Source organism: Cynoglossus semilaevis, chromosome 5, assembly GCF_000523025.1.
Source record: "Cynoglossus semilaevis isolate Cse_v1.0 chromosome 5, Cse_v1.0, whole genome shotgun sequence".
Classification (NCBI taxonomy): Eukaryota; Metazoa; Chordata; class Actinopteri; order Pleuronectiformes; family Cynoglossidae; genus Cynoglossus; species Cynoglossus semilaevis.
The window spans coordinates 3,699,457-3,715,913 of record NC_024311.1 but is presented as its reverse complement, the minus strand read 5'-3'; the positions used below and the strand labels follow the sequence as shown (position 1 = coordinate 3,715,913).

Below are 16,457 nucleotides of genomic sequence, written 5' to 3'. Positions count from 1 at the left end.
TACGGAGGAAAAGTGAAATAGTGGACCCCCCGCAGATCTGTAAGAGAAGCTGAGATGGCAACACAAACCATGGGGAGTGCCCAAGCATGTGTCAGGTTGGCATCAATGTGGAAATGTCTTGGCAAGTGTTCCGTTACCTCCCCTCCCATCCCAGCTCTCACAAACACACTGTTGCCCTGCCTGGAACACATGGTAGATCAGCGGCGGCATCTGGCTGCACTGACTCCTGGCAGCTGTGCTTCATCTTCGCCAGTTGGGAGTCTTGGCACTGCCACTTCATCAACTACCTGTGTCTCCTCTTGGGTAAAAAAGCAAGCAATGAATTATTTTGAGAGTGCAGCTGCAGACTTGATTTTCATCCAAGAGTTTCGCTGGAAAACACATGAGTGCCTGGCAGAGCAAATGCCACCCACATACCAACACACTGTTGACAACATGGAGTTTTGCACATATTCTTGTGCGATGCCATAGTTCATTCAGCATGTGAAACCCCCAGTGTTGAATTTATAATGACATTAGTTACTACACAAAATGGGAGAAGATGGACTAGAAACAATATATTTTTAAAGGAATTTAAATCAGAAAAAGCATGGAGTGGTGCTCATGATGACACAAGGATCTGTATCTTTCTTTTTTTTTTTTCAAATGTGCGGCTTTTTCACCATCACCTTTTGTTTGGAAGAGTTCAAATCAAAAGGCAGCCAAGGATTACACTGAAAAGAATTTGTCTCTATTTTTTTTTATAATGAACAAAATGAATGAGTGACCTTTCAACTCCACAATTATGGCTTCACATTCATTTTCTAATAGAGGTTTGGAGAACCAAGGACATTTGCCTAAAGCACTCTAAATTCACTAAAGGTGACTCCATGGACGGCTGAAAATAAACGGTCAGCTTAGTATGAATCATTTCTTTTTATATTGATTTTTACTTTGTGACATGTGCAGTAAACATAGTTTTGTTTTTCTCAGGGCAGTCAGAGATCAAATAAGCATTGTTTGTCCTTATGTTTGATTTTTTTGAGCTTTTCTTAGGCTTTTTTTATTTAAAAAATAATAATGAGAGATGAGATGATGAGAGATTATTTCCTCTGTTATATTGTTTTTCACTATCAAGATCCCTGTATCCTGACTACATGTACAGTGTATTGTCAGTTTAGCACGCCACCCATAGTCATCTTAGAAGCAGAGCGAAACCACTGTGACCATTGTGTGGCTGTTTGGCCAATAAGTAGACAGATAAGTCAGATGAGAAACTTCATAATAAAACATATTTAAAGATGAACCGTCCTTAAATCAGCTTGGAAATAGACACTTTATTAACAAAACAAACCTAGCAGTTGCACTAAGGTTGATAAGAATCCATTGCTGTCATCCGTCTGTTTATAACGTGTATCACAGACTCAAGATTAAAAGAAAAAAATAATGTTATGATAGTGTGTTGTTCCCCACTGGCTCAGCTGTTCTTGAATTGAACGTGATGTTGAAGAAAAGCTTAAATTTATTTATGTATTTGTTTATTTAAAAAGGAACTTGTGGGATCCTTGAATTGATTTGGTAAACTGTTGAAAATTAAATTCTGAACTCATCGTGTGACATGTCATATTTCTACAAACACAAAACATGAACCTTCAATCAGTGTTGTTTTTTTTTAAGAGGTTACTCATAGGATATTAACCCAGTGGGATTTTCTTTTCTCCATCTGTGTCAGTCTGACCCAATTTAGCCCTTGGCCTGATCCAACTGTTCTATATCCCAAACATATGTATGGTGGCAGAGGGATAAGCACAGCGTCACTGCAGAGGACTCACAGACACACACACTGCAGTACTGCGAATGACTCTGACGATTCACACCTTGGTGATCTGAGAAAACACCCTTTTTTTTTTTTCCAGCCTTCTGGCTCACAGCGTGGCCAGAACATTTGCCTGGACCAATCAGAACAAGTGTTTTAGATGGTGGGTTTGATTCCTTTGGGTCTCCATCACTGGCCAACCTTTATGTGGACATGCATTGTTATTACTAACTAACTGACTAGGCATTTCTGATTGGAGGAGTGGCCAGGCTGGCAGATGAGATGATATCACTGCAGAGAGTGCGTCCCACCGGGGACTTTGGCGTGTGAGGCACATATGGGCAAACAGGCTGCTGATGAGCTGCTATCATGGAGAAAGAGATTTCTCCAGCAGAGGACTGAAGTGGATGAGTGTGCATTATTTGTAATGGTGCGTGATGTTGACTCGAGGCGGCACGTGTGTGTCTGCGGTGTAACCCGCTGTTAGAATTTACAAGTGAGGCAGACGGTGTGGTCAAATGAATGGAGTGAAGTTGATTTAACAATAGTCTTAAGGTAACTCACCCTAAATAAATGATAGCCCACTTCCTGACCTACTGGCTGTAATCAGCTTCAGAGTGCTCAAGATATTTTTTTTTTTTTTTTTGATGCCTCGCCGCTAATGTCTTATTGATTCTCTTCTTTCCCTTTTAACTCCCACATATGAAAGTGGAAACTGTTCCGTTGGATGGATGATCAGATCTTCCGTCCCAACAATCTAACTAATACTGCAGCCTCATCACTGTACTCTTTTATTGAGCGCTAAGAGGCAACGCATACAAACAAGCAAACAGTACACATGATTGCATTATATTACACATGTAACGGAAAACAATTACATCCATTCCGTTAACCAGCAATTTCCCAATCAACCTCCTTTTATGAACTTCTCGTCAGTAGGCTGCTGGAGTGAAGCAGTGAAAGCCAGCGTCTCCCTCTTGTTTCCCTTCCGTACACTTAGCTTTGATTTATTTCAGCAAGGCAACTCGGCACAGTTGGAAACCAACTTTCTCACTCAATCTTCTGCACTTTATGTGCAAAAATAATAAATACTTTAGGCACTTGCACACCAACACACACATATTCACAGGCTGCCAGTCTCCTCCCAGGGTGTGTTGATCTCTTGAAGACAGTACCATATGCCTGTCGGGCCTCCCAGGGCTCGCTGGTCCAACTACTGTGCAGCACATGACTATTAAAGAAACCTGACTGTAAAAGGGGTTCAGGTGCACGCTGGCAGAATGTTTTGGAATTCACTAGTGTCGAGTTCACACTGCTGAATAATCTAATCTCGGTTTAATTGTATGCTTTATATTGAGTTTGTTTTTACACCCTGTGTTAATGATCTCAAAGCATGTATTGCAGCGCACTCCCTCCCCTGCAGGGGGCTCTACTCTAGGAGAATACCCTAGTTACTCAGCAACATTAATATTTTATATAAAACTGTCAAAATCTTAGCTCCAAAAGCATCAAAACATTTATGGTTTTAGAGGCAAAAATTCCCACTTAATATAAATTAAAAAAACATCTTTGAACCAGTGGTTTATCCATGGCCTAGATATTTAAAAACTCAGCGTTTTCTTTTTTAAAAAGAAAAAACAGAAAAAAGTCAAATTAATATTTTATTTTTATTTAGTTTTTTCTAATGCATGTATTACATTCATAACTTTTATTTAACCTGATTTTCATTTCCTTACATTTTTTCATCTTTAATTTTAATGAAATGAATTTAAAATGTGATAACTACCTGATCATTTTCATTTCCTTAAATTTTTTCATCTTTAATTTTAATTTTTAAATTCACTTCTTCCCTGGACACATCAAATGCTGAATTTAAAATGTGATAACTACCTGATCATGACACTTACACAACTGACTGAGGGGAAGGTTTTGCTCCTTCTTCTACTTCCAATTAATTTTAAAAATCCAGCTCAATCTTAGCTTTGATTCTGCCAGAGCTCCGCTGCACTTGTTTTTTTCTAGTGTTTGTCCTGAAAATAAAATGAAATTCATGTATTTCACTGAGTAGTGTGAGCTGTCACTGTCTTGTTGATTAACAGACGTCATTTCCAACACTTTCCGCAAAGTTCAAATGAGCAAAACTGATTCTAAACAAGGTCTGACCTTTTATTGAAAAAACAGCCGATGCTTTGGTACGTCTGTGGATTTCAAAATTCCAAAAGTCATTACAGCCATGATGAATAAAAAATAATGTGCCTTTATTCATGCGGGCCGGTGGGTTGTGTTGAGATTCTCAGCCAGTGTCTTCCTGTCCTTACAGGACAGAGAGAAAAAAAGATTTGTATAAGTGGAGAGCGTGAAACGGAGCATGTGTTGATCTACGGCAAGGGCGTTCTGGGGCGTGGGTGAGAGGAAAAGAGGGAGTAAGAGTGAGTTTGTGCACTGACTTGAGCGCTGCGATACGCGTGTTCAGAATTTATGTTATCTGTGTGTTCATTACTGCTTTGCATTTCAGGCCGAGAGCTTGGGTGCGCCACTAAATCGCAGGAAGGATTGTTAGACACGCGTGTTATTAATTTTTTTTCAGGGTCCCTGTGGCGTCTGTATGAATCTTAATGCTGCTGACTGGGCTGCAGCTCTATCGACTTTCTTTAAAATATGAAGAAGCTTTGCTGGAAGCGCCTGGGGTCATTAGCTGAAGAGTAGGCGCAAATCCCTCACCAAGCCTGCTCCGGCTTCGCCATGTTAAATGTGCTCTTAAAATATTCATAATCATACTCTGGCTGCACACGCGCGCACACACACACACCCGTGTGCACTCACACACACACACACACCCACGTATGTGCACACAGACAATGCACCAGGGACAGGAGGGGATCAATATTAAAATGTATTCCTGTTTTGGTGTGTGGTTAATTATCTGCGGTTCTTTTGAACCGTGGAGTTTGAGAAGAGATTAACAGCCTTTTTTTTTTTTTTTCATTCTTTGCAAACACATGATTATACCGGCTTCTGTTGCAGACAAATATCAAACGCGTACCCGTGTGTGTTGACAAGTGGAAACAGTGTGTGTTTCCTGCTTCGCTGTGACGACACCAATTGGTGTCACTCGTACGTTTCTTTAACCCGCTTGTTTTCGACACCTTCGCAGAATTGACACGGTGCATTTGCCCCGAGACGCCGTGAGATTTCAGAGTTACTGGTCGGATCACAACAGACCGCACTGAGCCTCCGTGAGAGTCCTTACAGTGTATCAGTTCAGGATCAATACAACAACTGCAGGTCATAGACTGGTGCGACTCAGCACTTTTGTTAGTGTGTATGCGTACACCTATGTGTGTGTGTGAGAGAGAGAGTGAGAGAGAGAGTAGGCCATGGCACTTTCTGCAGTCAGATGGAAGTGTCCAACTAAGACTATTGTGCATTGAATGACAATTATACAAATGATATTCTTTGTCGACTATAATCAGCCTCTAAACTTTTCTACTTTCATCCTTTCTTCCTTGTCAACTCCAACTTAAATATGTAGTCTTCTCATGTGGACTGGAATAGAACAACAGTGAATTCCATTAGAAGGTCCTTAAAATAACAGTGAGGATCGCATGAAATGAAAACTGGTTTAAAAAGTTGTGTTTATTTATTTATTTCCCCAGCCGGTGGTTATAAACTTATACCGAGGTAGTCATTAGCCGACCCGTGGCTCACGCTATTTTTACCCCTGGATAATGTGAATGGGGGTTAAGTTACAGCCCCATCAAAGGAGTGCAGCGTGTTTGAAACAGGTGCTGCGATGGAGATCAGACCTAAACAATCGTGTTGCTACAGAAAGGGACAGTCTGCCTAATTGATGCCTGTTTGTGCAGCACGCTGCCGGACAATGGGTCAGGGATGACAGATGTATAAGGGGGGGGACTGGGGAGGGGGGGGTTAATGATACACACAAAGCCACCGAGAACAATGGCATAAGAACAATGGAGGATGCAACTGCGCGTATGCCCATGCATGTGTCCTAAAAGTGGCTCAAAGATGGGAGGACGTCATAAGAGATCATTCGGTGATTACAGAGATTATACATGAAAACAAAAAAGCAGAAAGGAGCGATCAAGAATACAAGACGTTGTTCTTCTGAAGATAAACTTCTCTGGTACTAGAACACTACGTTGACTGCTATACTTATTTATTTCTCGTTTTGAATCTGTAATAAAAGATAGTTTAAAGAGGAATTAGTTTATCAGGGTGGTAAATTTACTGACTCATTCCAGCCTTGACTCTTTTTTCAATTATCATTGAGTTTTACAATATAAAATAATGCAGTTTTGTGACACTTATGTAGTAAAATAAAACCACTGGCGGCTTGAATTCCACCTCAAAAGTGAAACGTCAAAAGGCAACACAGCTTCATACCTGAGAACAAATGATAACTTCCATATGTAAAGTCCTTGTCCAGATCCCAATCAAGACATCCTTCTCTTTTATCCCTCCTCTAGTGGTAGGTATTGATCTGCGTTATAGCTTAATGTTGGTCTTTATGGCATGGCTGTGGTTAGACAGGCCGGTAGGAAAACTACTTCTTCCTGCCAGCTGCTATAACTGAATCAATCCATTAGATGAGTATTGAGACTGTGGTCAGTCTCCACGATGTGTAGCGATTATATATGTCTGCAAATTGAATTATTCAATATGCCCAGTTCAGTTATGAGCAGCATGTAAAAACCCAGATAGAGATGGATGTTTTCCTCAGGCCACAATACATTACATCTATAACATAAAATTGAAAGTGGGAGCCATGACATCAGGGCATGAGGCGTAATTATGTGCCGCTGATAAAGAGCCAAGCATGTCAATGTCTGTGTTAGTGTGAGCATGAGTGTGTGTGTGTGTGTGTTGTAGCGGCAGAAAATAAAGAGAGGGTGTGATCGTCCATGGGAAAGTGACTGCTGTTTGGCTTGGCCTCATGTTCCCTCTACCAAAAGACTGTGAAATCAGAAATTAAACACTGCACCATCAGGGAACAATTCAGCCTGTAACCTCCTCTGCTCCGGTCATTGTTTGTTTATTGGACCCTGTTCAAAAGAACTAAACTATCAGGGCTTCTGCTGGCGGTGTGTAAGAGGCCGTAAACTGGACCCGAGTCGCACTGTCTCAGTTTCAAAGAGTCGTGTCTGTGTTGGTCACGGTCGTTGGATGTGGCTAAATGGGTGCTAATCAGAGTGCCCTGCTACGTATGTTTGAATTGACAGTCGAGCTTAAATAAATAAATATTAAATTATTTAAAATAAAATCTGATGTCATTTTCACAAACTAATTAATTATTGATTAACAGACCACAAATATCTGCTATGAAGTCATTAAAAACAAGTTTTTTTTCTCTCTCTGTACGATAAGTAGAATAAGGTAAAGGGCAAACAGAAGTGCCCAGAGCAGCAGTAATGAGGTGTGGAGGTGGTGGCAGTACAGACGGCATTCATAGCCGATCGCAAAAGGTCGTGACCATCGTGACCCTTTGACCTCTCCCCTCTGCGGCCCTTTGTCCACTTTCGTTCTAGTCCATTTGCTCATGTTTTGTTTAAAGCTTGGCTCAATATGCCACAAGAGAAAAACATGTCTGTGCATAAGATGGGTAGTTGGTGAGATGACAGAGCAAAGACAAATGGCTATTTAATAATTTAAAGGAAAAAAAAAAACCAAACAACTGTCGTTATGTCAGAAACACAAGATGACTGGTGTTTTAGCATTTAGCATTTTAGCATTGAAGCAGCTATGTAAATATTTGGATGAAATTTAAAAACCTTTACACATTTCTTACTTATAAATAAATACCTAAGAACATGCTAACAAAGCACATGTATTTCTCTGCCGAAGTAACATAGTTATGCTCCTTTCCATTTATGTTAAAGTTTAAAATGCTATTCTTATGTATAAATAAATGGAAACATGATTCTCCACCGAGTTCTAATGCTACACTGCTACACTGCTAATGCTACACTGCTACACTGCTACACTGCTACACTGCTACACTGCTACACTGCTACACTGCTACACTGCTACACTGCTACACTGCTAATGCTACACTGAGTTTACAGCCAGTGTAAACTCAGTGTCGCAGCTACAAATACAGAATTTCTACCTTCAAATATTACAAGGGCCGTGTAACATAAACTACTCAGGCTGCATGTCGAATTTAGTCAATATTTTTTAAATATATAAATAAAGGTTAGCCACACGCACACGCCAGGTAACGTTTCTTTCTTTCTAGGAAAACAAAGACCATAACTATGACTCATTTTCTGAAACAATACTTTAACCACAGTGTGCCTGCTTAGGAAAAGTGGTTCATAATAACATCATGACTGTTTGTTTTTAATCATTTTAATAAGGCAGGAGAAAGTTGACGGACAATATGCCAGCGGTTGGTTGCATACGATAAGCTGTGTTGTGTCAATGAAATGATTCATAAATGAAGTCAGCGGAGTCATATTGATGCAACTATATTAGTAACACATGGAGGTGCAGGGCAGACGTGAGAGTCAGACATGAGCTTAGTGACAGCTGCAGAGTCTGAGAGCAGGTGTGATGGAGTCATGGAGGAGTCTAATTTAGCCATGCACTCGAGGTGCTAACGAGGCTCCCTCCACACACACACACACACACACACACACACCTGTCAATGGAAGACAGACAAGCATAGCAATAACGTCTGATGAATAACTTTGACTTTAACACCAAGGTTTTTCCTGAACCGTCGCAGTCTGACGACTACGTCGTACATTTCCTGTCACTTCTTGTCCTTACACAGACCTCACCTCTAAACCTGCTGCTGCATCCAGTTTTTCTGACAGGGACAATTCAAAGAACAAAGGCAGTTCAAGTGTTTCTGAAAAAAAAAAAAAAAAACCAACTCCAATTCATACTGTTATATAGAATTGTACTGTATAACAGACTACAGTTCATACTTCAGTTTAATAAAGAATAAAGCTGAACAGTGACATCATAGTCTGTACATCTTGACAACAATAATTAACTTCATTACTCAGCAGTTTGTTTTGGTATATTTTGTATTTTATTTGCTAATAGCTGACCTAAAACTACTACATTACTACAAAGTATTGACCAAATAAACTAAATAAATGTTAATTAAATATCTTTACACGGTTGTCCTTAAAAGTCTTTTTCTCTTTTCTCTCTCTCTCTTTCATCTTGTGATGATTGAATAAGATTGTATTTTTTTTCTTCTAACAGCATTTGTCATCATTGATGATAATAGTTTTTTTTACTATAATAACTGAAGGTTAAAAAAACTTTAAAAAAAAAGATGAATCCATATTTCAATAAAATAATGAATTCACCTTTTCATGTAGCTTCCTGTCGTCACTCAAATAAACCATGAAATGAACCACTGTGTATTTTCCCACACTCTTTACCTTGAACAAACGAAGAGGAAGAAAAAGAAAAGGCCTTTGAACAGCAAATGTAGGTCACAAAATACTTGTAAAAGAGCTGTTTTTTTGGTGCGAGTGTCACTGAAATGAGCGTACGCACACACACACACACACACACAAACTCACACTCACTGAACTGCAGCGTCTAAAAAAAGTTTCAGATCTTCTGAGCGACCGACATCATCTGGACCAGCTTCATCTTCATGACAATTCGCTGCGGAGGAAGATGAAGACGAAGATGTGGCCAGAAACTCTTACCACTGGACATGGTTTGTGTGTGTGTGTGTGTGTGTGAGAGAGAGAGAGGGCTAGCTCTGGACAGATACAGTCTGATACCCCACCCCCACCTTGTTGGGACCACCTGTTGGACTGAGGCCATCTGGAGGCTGGACTATCTGTGTGGACTAACAGAGGCTGGATTTGACCCAGCGGTCTGACCAGTGACACATGATCACATCACATGACAGGAAAGGTCCAGTAGGACCGCTGCTTCGTACCCATCTGTCTGTCTGTCTGCTCTCCTTCGTTCATATCTAGCTTTACTGGACGTAGCAGCGTAGTCAATGCAACGACGAATCATGATTCAAACCGATTTTATTTTCCTCACGTAGATCTTGAAGCCTCACCAATAAAACAAGCCATGTAGTCTGTATACACATATTTAATACTCTACTGGGATGCAGGGAAGAGTCTACGTAATACATAATGTCAACAAGGAATGGACAAACACTGGGGGGGATACAGAAATCCTTGGGGTCAATCGCATGGGGGAGGAGGGAGATGCCCCAGGATTTAAGAAGTGGAGATAGGTGGTTTCTGAGTAATGACTCGATGGTTCCACCTCCCCATGCTGAATATTAATGGATGAAAATATGGGTTCATGTTCGCACACCAAATTTCCCTTTGACTGGTTTTATGCTTCAAAACACTGTCATTTAAGTTATTTTTCAATGTCAGCCTTGAAAAAAACAGTGTCATTTAAGTTATTTTTCAATGTCAGAAAAAATGTCAAGCAAAAAAAAAAGGTGTTATGACAACAATGTTGAACCAAAAAAATGCATTTACCTTAAACTCTAGAGAGCTACGTTATTGTATACGTTGAACCAAAAAAAAAAGCATTTACCTTCAACTCTAGAGAGCTACGTTATTGTATACAGTAAAGTAAAAGATAAAATAAAACATTGTGGTATTTTCTATGATGTGTTTTCCCAACAACTCTGAGGGGTTTTTAAAGTAAACTTAAAAATAAAGCAGTAATGTCAAACAAGTCAAAGCTACAGCTCCTGAAGAGAGGCTTTCATTAAGCAGTAACTAGTAATGTCAAACAAGTCATAGCTACTTAGCACTGTGCACACCACTGTACAAATGTGACCTCTGTTTTTAACCCATCGTTACACTGGTGACACAGCACAAATCTCTGTGATCTCTGTTTTTAACCCGTCACCAAAGTGAAGCTTTAAGGGTGCTCAGTGGTACCCTGGCAGCTGATGGACTCGAACCTGAAACCTTACGGACCCAAGCCCGCTTCCTTAACCACTAAGCCACCACTGCCCCATGTGGGTGGAGTTATAGTAATCGTGTCCTTAAAAGACAAAATTAAGGAGCACAACTGAGACAGTGAAATAACAGGGCTCTGTCTCACACCATTATTGGTTAGAAAACCAAATCTGAGCAGAAAGCAAAACCAATCTTTTCGAAGTCTTTGTCTCCATTTGGACGTCCGACTCCTGTCATTTTGTCGTGGCATCTCTTCCATATTTAAGGTCATATTTGTTAAGCCCCTGAGTGATGTCACCAGGCAAAGTGACAGTTTGTCAGTAAGCGGGTCACGGTGCAGTCAGTGTGTAGGTGCCCCTCTGTGCCTGTGTACTGGCTATAATTAGGTGCTCATTACCATATCAGTCAATTACCAACAGTCACTCTGGCTACTTTCTCTCAGGAATCTCTCCTTCTGGACACCAGCTCTGAAGAAGGACGAATACTTCCTGGCTGCAGAAGTAATTATTTTTCCCGTCTTTTTTTCCCTCCTGCCCCTAATTATGATTGCTACTGGTAAAACAATGGCTTAGGCTTTTTTTTTTTTTTTTGTTGTGTTGTGTTGTGTTGTGTTGCTGCGGGCACCATCTGTGGCGGTGAGGGGGAGGCACAACAATACCATATGGTCAGGGCATCAGCAGCAGGCTATATCAGCTCATCAAGTCCTGTCATTGTCATCAGCTACACCCAGGTCTCCGTTCATCTCCCTCTCCTTTATGTAGTGTATATTTATATATATATGTATATATGAACGTACACAGCAAAGCACAACTCCGTATTTATGTATGAGTCAAAGATGATGTCAGACGAGCAGGTGTCTTGTCGAGGACTCAAAGACTTCCTTATTCCCTCCTCGTCTATCGGCTGATCCAGAAACTGCAGCACCTGCACCGAGCGTCACAGCAAAACTTGAGAACTTGACACAGGCTTTAAGCGAAATGAAGTAGATAGTTCGGCACGTCGGCGTCTCTCCCTACCCAGCCGCTGCTGATTGATGTTAGCTTAAGGCTTTTTTAGACATAACCATCTGCTGTCTCCCACCTCCTAATCTCCAACGTGGTGCACGCAAGCGGACACACACACGCACGCACGCACACACACGTATGCTCAGTCATCACTGGTGTCGCAACATTTTTATCTTTTATTTCCTAACTTGGACAGTAAACTGTGACGTTCAATAACAACTTCATGAACCTGTCCCTTTATTTTCCTTGTTTTGTTTTTTTTTTGGGGGGGACCAACGTTATTTAAATAATCCAAACACACCCCCAGACTCCCCATCCTTTCAAAGATACATCTTAAAAAGATAATCAGATAAAGACTGCTATACATTAAACAACGGGACAAGGTGTGAGGAGATGAAAGGCTGTGGATACAACGCGGCGAAATGAGCATGTAATTTAAAAAAAAAGAAGATACAGGGACGTAGGCTCCAGGAGAACGGCGTTATTTGTGAAAGATCCCAAAGTGATAGGGCTGGATAGAGAGAGAGAGAAAGACAGTGGGGAGGAGAGTTAAGGAAAGGACAAAGCTGAAGGCACGTGTGAGCCCAGATAACCGGTTATCCTCACATCATCTCAGTTTGCAGTTTATCTTTCTCTGCTTCCCGCTGTATCTTCCCCCTATCTCCGAGGCTCACCGAATAATGGGAACCTTGAAACAAAGGCAAATGTGAGTGGTTTATAATTGATCTGCGCGATTCTCAATGAACACACTGACAACACACTTTGTGAATTTGTTGAAATTCTCTCTCATTTTGTTTTTTTTCCCTTTGGTTTATCCGATTATCTGGTTAGACTTGGGTGCGTGTTTAAATTTATCCAGTCTACTTGAATATTCTGTACAGAATCGAACGCCCGTAATGGACTAAACACTGAACCTTTGCTGTCCTATTGTACTTTCAATCCATATTTAGAACGAGCCAATCAGAATAGACCAGACAGAGACCAAGCCGATAATACAGGCCCTCAATTTGGGCCCAAGTCATTGCAGAGTTTGATCTTATTTAGGTTTTTAATATTGTACAGTACAGTTAGAAACATCAGGGAAAGGTCAAGAGACCACTGCATGTTTGACCGGTTCAGTTCAGTAAATGCCCAGCCTTATATAAAGCACAGGGATTGTGATATTGTTTATAGGATCAGGTAGACATAAGTCTGGGGAATTCCCCTTTGCATCCTCTGTTTTGCCCCAGGCGTTGAAGAACACCACCCTTCCCCTTCTTTTTCTTTTTGACCCCAGCACTTCAACACAGACCTCGCGTCGTCTCCGCGTCTCACGCTCCTATCCGTCCTCTGTTTCCTGTTCTCCCAGGCCTTTCACTTCTATCCCCGCCCTCCTGCATCAGCGCTGCTTGTTGTGATTGTTATAGTGGACCAATCATCCTCGAGTGGTGTTTGCCCTCTGGTCATTTAGCCCCAATCCACAGCAGAGATGATTTCGGACTGACAGTTGCCCCTGGCAAGGCAAAAAAAAAAGAGAGACCGGGGGACAAAGTGGGTGATGGGATAAGAGGGAGGAGGTAGTGGGGGGAGGGGAGGAGAAGGTGGTGGTGAGGAAGCATGGATGCTTCAGACTGTTTGGGTCCAGAAGGACAGCTGGAGTCCTTCTCATCCCTTTGTGGAGGTCAGTCCTGTTACCAGAGCCAAAGGGACAAATCACTGTCCTGGAACATAATCCACATCGATGATGTGGATTATGTTGATGGAGATGGAAAAAAAACAAAAAACGAACCGGACGTCCATGACTTTAATCTGGATTCATTACTACTGTGAAGCCAAAAGTTACAATTATCACATTGGACAAGTGCTGTATTGTTTTATACGTTTGTGTCTCTTGTGATATTTCAAGGTAAAATATTGTGATGAACACACACACACACACACAAAAAAACATTTCGTAAATGTAGACCGCCTCAAATCAATGGCACCCATGGTGACGACACAGATCTTGAGGTTATGTAAAAAATAATCATAGGATATATTTGCTAAATTTCTCTAAGAAATTTCTCTCCTGAGTGGAGAAGGTAGGATCAGGTCCTCGATCATCGGCAAAACCTCAGTTTCTAAATCAACGGGACTTTTCGAAGAGCGCGGCGCAAACTTTTGCATCTTTGATTGTCTTACACTTATTTCCCTTTTATCAAATTTCCTGAAAGGTGTAATTATGTCAGCCCCCTTGAAAATATTCCCGTTGTGTCGCTCGTCTTCGCGTGGCGCTCAGCACATATAATTTAATTTGAATTCATTACTCCCCCTCCTCTCAGTTAATATATTCATGACTTCCAATTCCCTCGGAGCTGTCCCACCACCTGGAATGTCCTCCCTCATCTGTGTCACTCCTCCCCTCTCCTCCCCGCCTGTGCCTCCGTCTCCTCACCCCTCCTGGCCCTGTGGGCTCCCAGGGGCCCTATGAAGGGGTGTTAGGGCCAGGGTCACCGAGGCTGGGGGACAGGGGGGGGGTGGCCGTCATTAGCGGCGAGTGGAATGTGTTAGCGTGGATCAGCTGGGACCAGGCGTCTCCATCGCAGCCTTTCTCCTGGTGCTGCTGGTGCTGTGTTTGTCTGCCGCACCGTGGCGGCGGCGGCGCATGGGAGTCGGTGACACCTGCAAATAACGGTGACGAAACGGCAGAGCCGGGTTTCACACTGCTGATGTCAATGTTACTCTGCAGCATCTTGTGTTTGTCAAGAGTTTAGGGTGAGAATAGCAGAGAACACGTTGGTTAGCGTTTTCTATTTTGGGACACAGCTCTGACAGATATGGAGGATTGTTGTATTTGTCTGTTTGTATTTGTGCCCTTCAAATGTAAATAAATGAATATTGAAAATTAAAAAACCAACACAGTGTTATAAGATATTGTCTTCGGTCACGTCAGACTGTTTATAGTCTGTCCATCCATCCGTCCGTCCATCCGTCCTTCCATCCGTCCATCCATTTATCTAAGGTCACGTCAGACTGTTTATAGTGAACAAAAGCAAAAAAAAAAAATGCTTGTATTGCTTGCCAGAAACATAAAGTGCATTCTATTACCTATCTATCTATCTATCTATCCGTCTGTCCGTCTGTCCGTCCATCCGTCAGTCCGTCCGTCAGTCCATCTATCTATCTATCTATCCACATATCCATCCGTCCATCCATTCATCCATCCGTTCATCCATCATCCATCCAACTGTTCATCCATCCATCCATCTATCTATCTATCTATCTATCCGTCTGTCCGTCTGTCCGTCCATCCGTCAGTCCGTCCGTTAGTCCATCTATCTATCTATCTATGTATCCATCCATCCATCCATCCACCATCCATCCATCCATCTGTCCATCCATCCGTTCATCCATCTATCCATCCATCCATACATCAACCATCCATCTGTCCATCCATCCATTCATCCATCTATCCACACAAAAGCAAAAATTGCTTGTATTGCTTGTCAGAAACATAAAGTGCATTCCATTACCACATTTTAACTGGAGGCTGGGGGATCATTTACCAGGAGTGGCAACAGGGAACTTCCTAAAGTCGTAAAGTAGATCTTAGCTTGATGCACATGAAGCTGACGACCAGTATCTATGTCTGTATCTATGAGGAAAACTGTGGGTGACATTTGAGTTGTATCCTGTTTTAAGTCTAGTTCTGTCATTTCTCTGCCTCCTTAAGAAATGGACATTTTTTATTTTATGTTATTGTCACATGTGAAGCACAGACCTGGTTAATATTCAAACAAAACAGTGATTAATAGATCTGATACTGCACCTGAAGAACATCGCTGATTTACATGTATGCATTTAGCAGACCAAAGTGGAGGAAAATTAACATTACCAAGCATGTGGTTCCTCTGGGAATCGAACCCAGGACTTGCTTCAGAGGCAGGCGTGCTGACCGCTACACTATGGAACCGGCTAATGTTTAGTTAACGCGATGATGTTGGAGATATCGACGTGATGTTTATGGCACACAGCCGTACTCTTACGCAAACAAAACCTCTTCAAGGTGTTGGACTGAGTTCGTACTCATCCCTCCGATACATTATTTATCTGACTCTTAAAAGGAAAAGAAATGGAGAAAAAAAAGAAATAAAAACGCTAACGTAACGGACGTGTTCTGCAGCGGAGCTACGGTAGAAACGTTGGAGCTCCTTCACCATTAAGCGCCAGCTCCCCTCACTGATCTTCCCTCCATCTTTCATGTTGCACCTTTGTACCAGCCTCTCCACCAACGCTGTCCCGTCTGGGTCGTAAATATTTCATCGTGAGGAGCAGCTCAAAGTTTGATCTCAGCGGGGGGGGCCAGTGTAGAGGTTCAAAGGAGACCCTGGGCCGTCTGACAGGCTGCCAGAGCACAGAGGAGGAGAAGGAGGATCAGGAGGAGAGACAGGAGGAGAGAGGAACAGAGGAGAAAGTGAGAGCGCATGAGGAGGAGGAGGGAGCGAGTAGGGGCGCTGCTTCACTTCAGCACCACCACTTTACTGGACAGCTCCTCTGTTGAACTCTGAAGGTTTAATTGTTTTTTCTACAATTTAACCTTTTGTTATCATAGATATTTTACACAGCCGGAATTTGAACTTTATGCAGACAGATTTTTTAAATTTTTAAAAATTGAATTAATGAAAAAAGGTAATTAAGCAAATAATTAAACAAATAAAGATTTTTTTTTTTTTTTTTTTGGGGGGGGGGGGGAAGGTAAAA

The 16,457-nt window shown here is 41.7% G+C and overlaps 1 non-coding gene across 1 annotated transcript; it reads right to left on the bottom strand.

Annotated features, from left to right (window-relative positions):
• Positions 1-15,599: 15,599 nt before the first annotated feature.
• Positions 15,600-15,669, bottom strand: trnaq-cug (transfer RNA glutamine (anticodon CUG)). The gene has a single exon. It is a non-coding gene; the product is annotated as a tRNA-Gln (tRNA).
• Between the last annotated feature and the right edge of the window lie 788 nt (positions 15,670-16,457).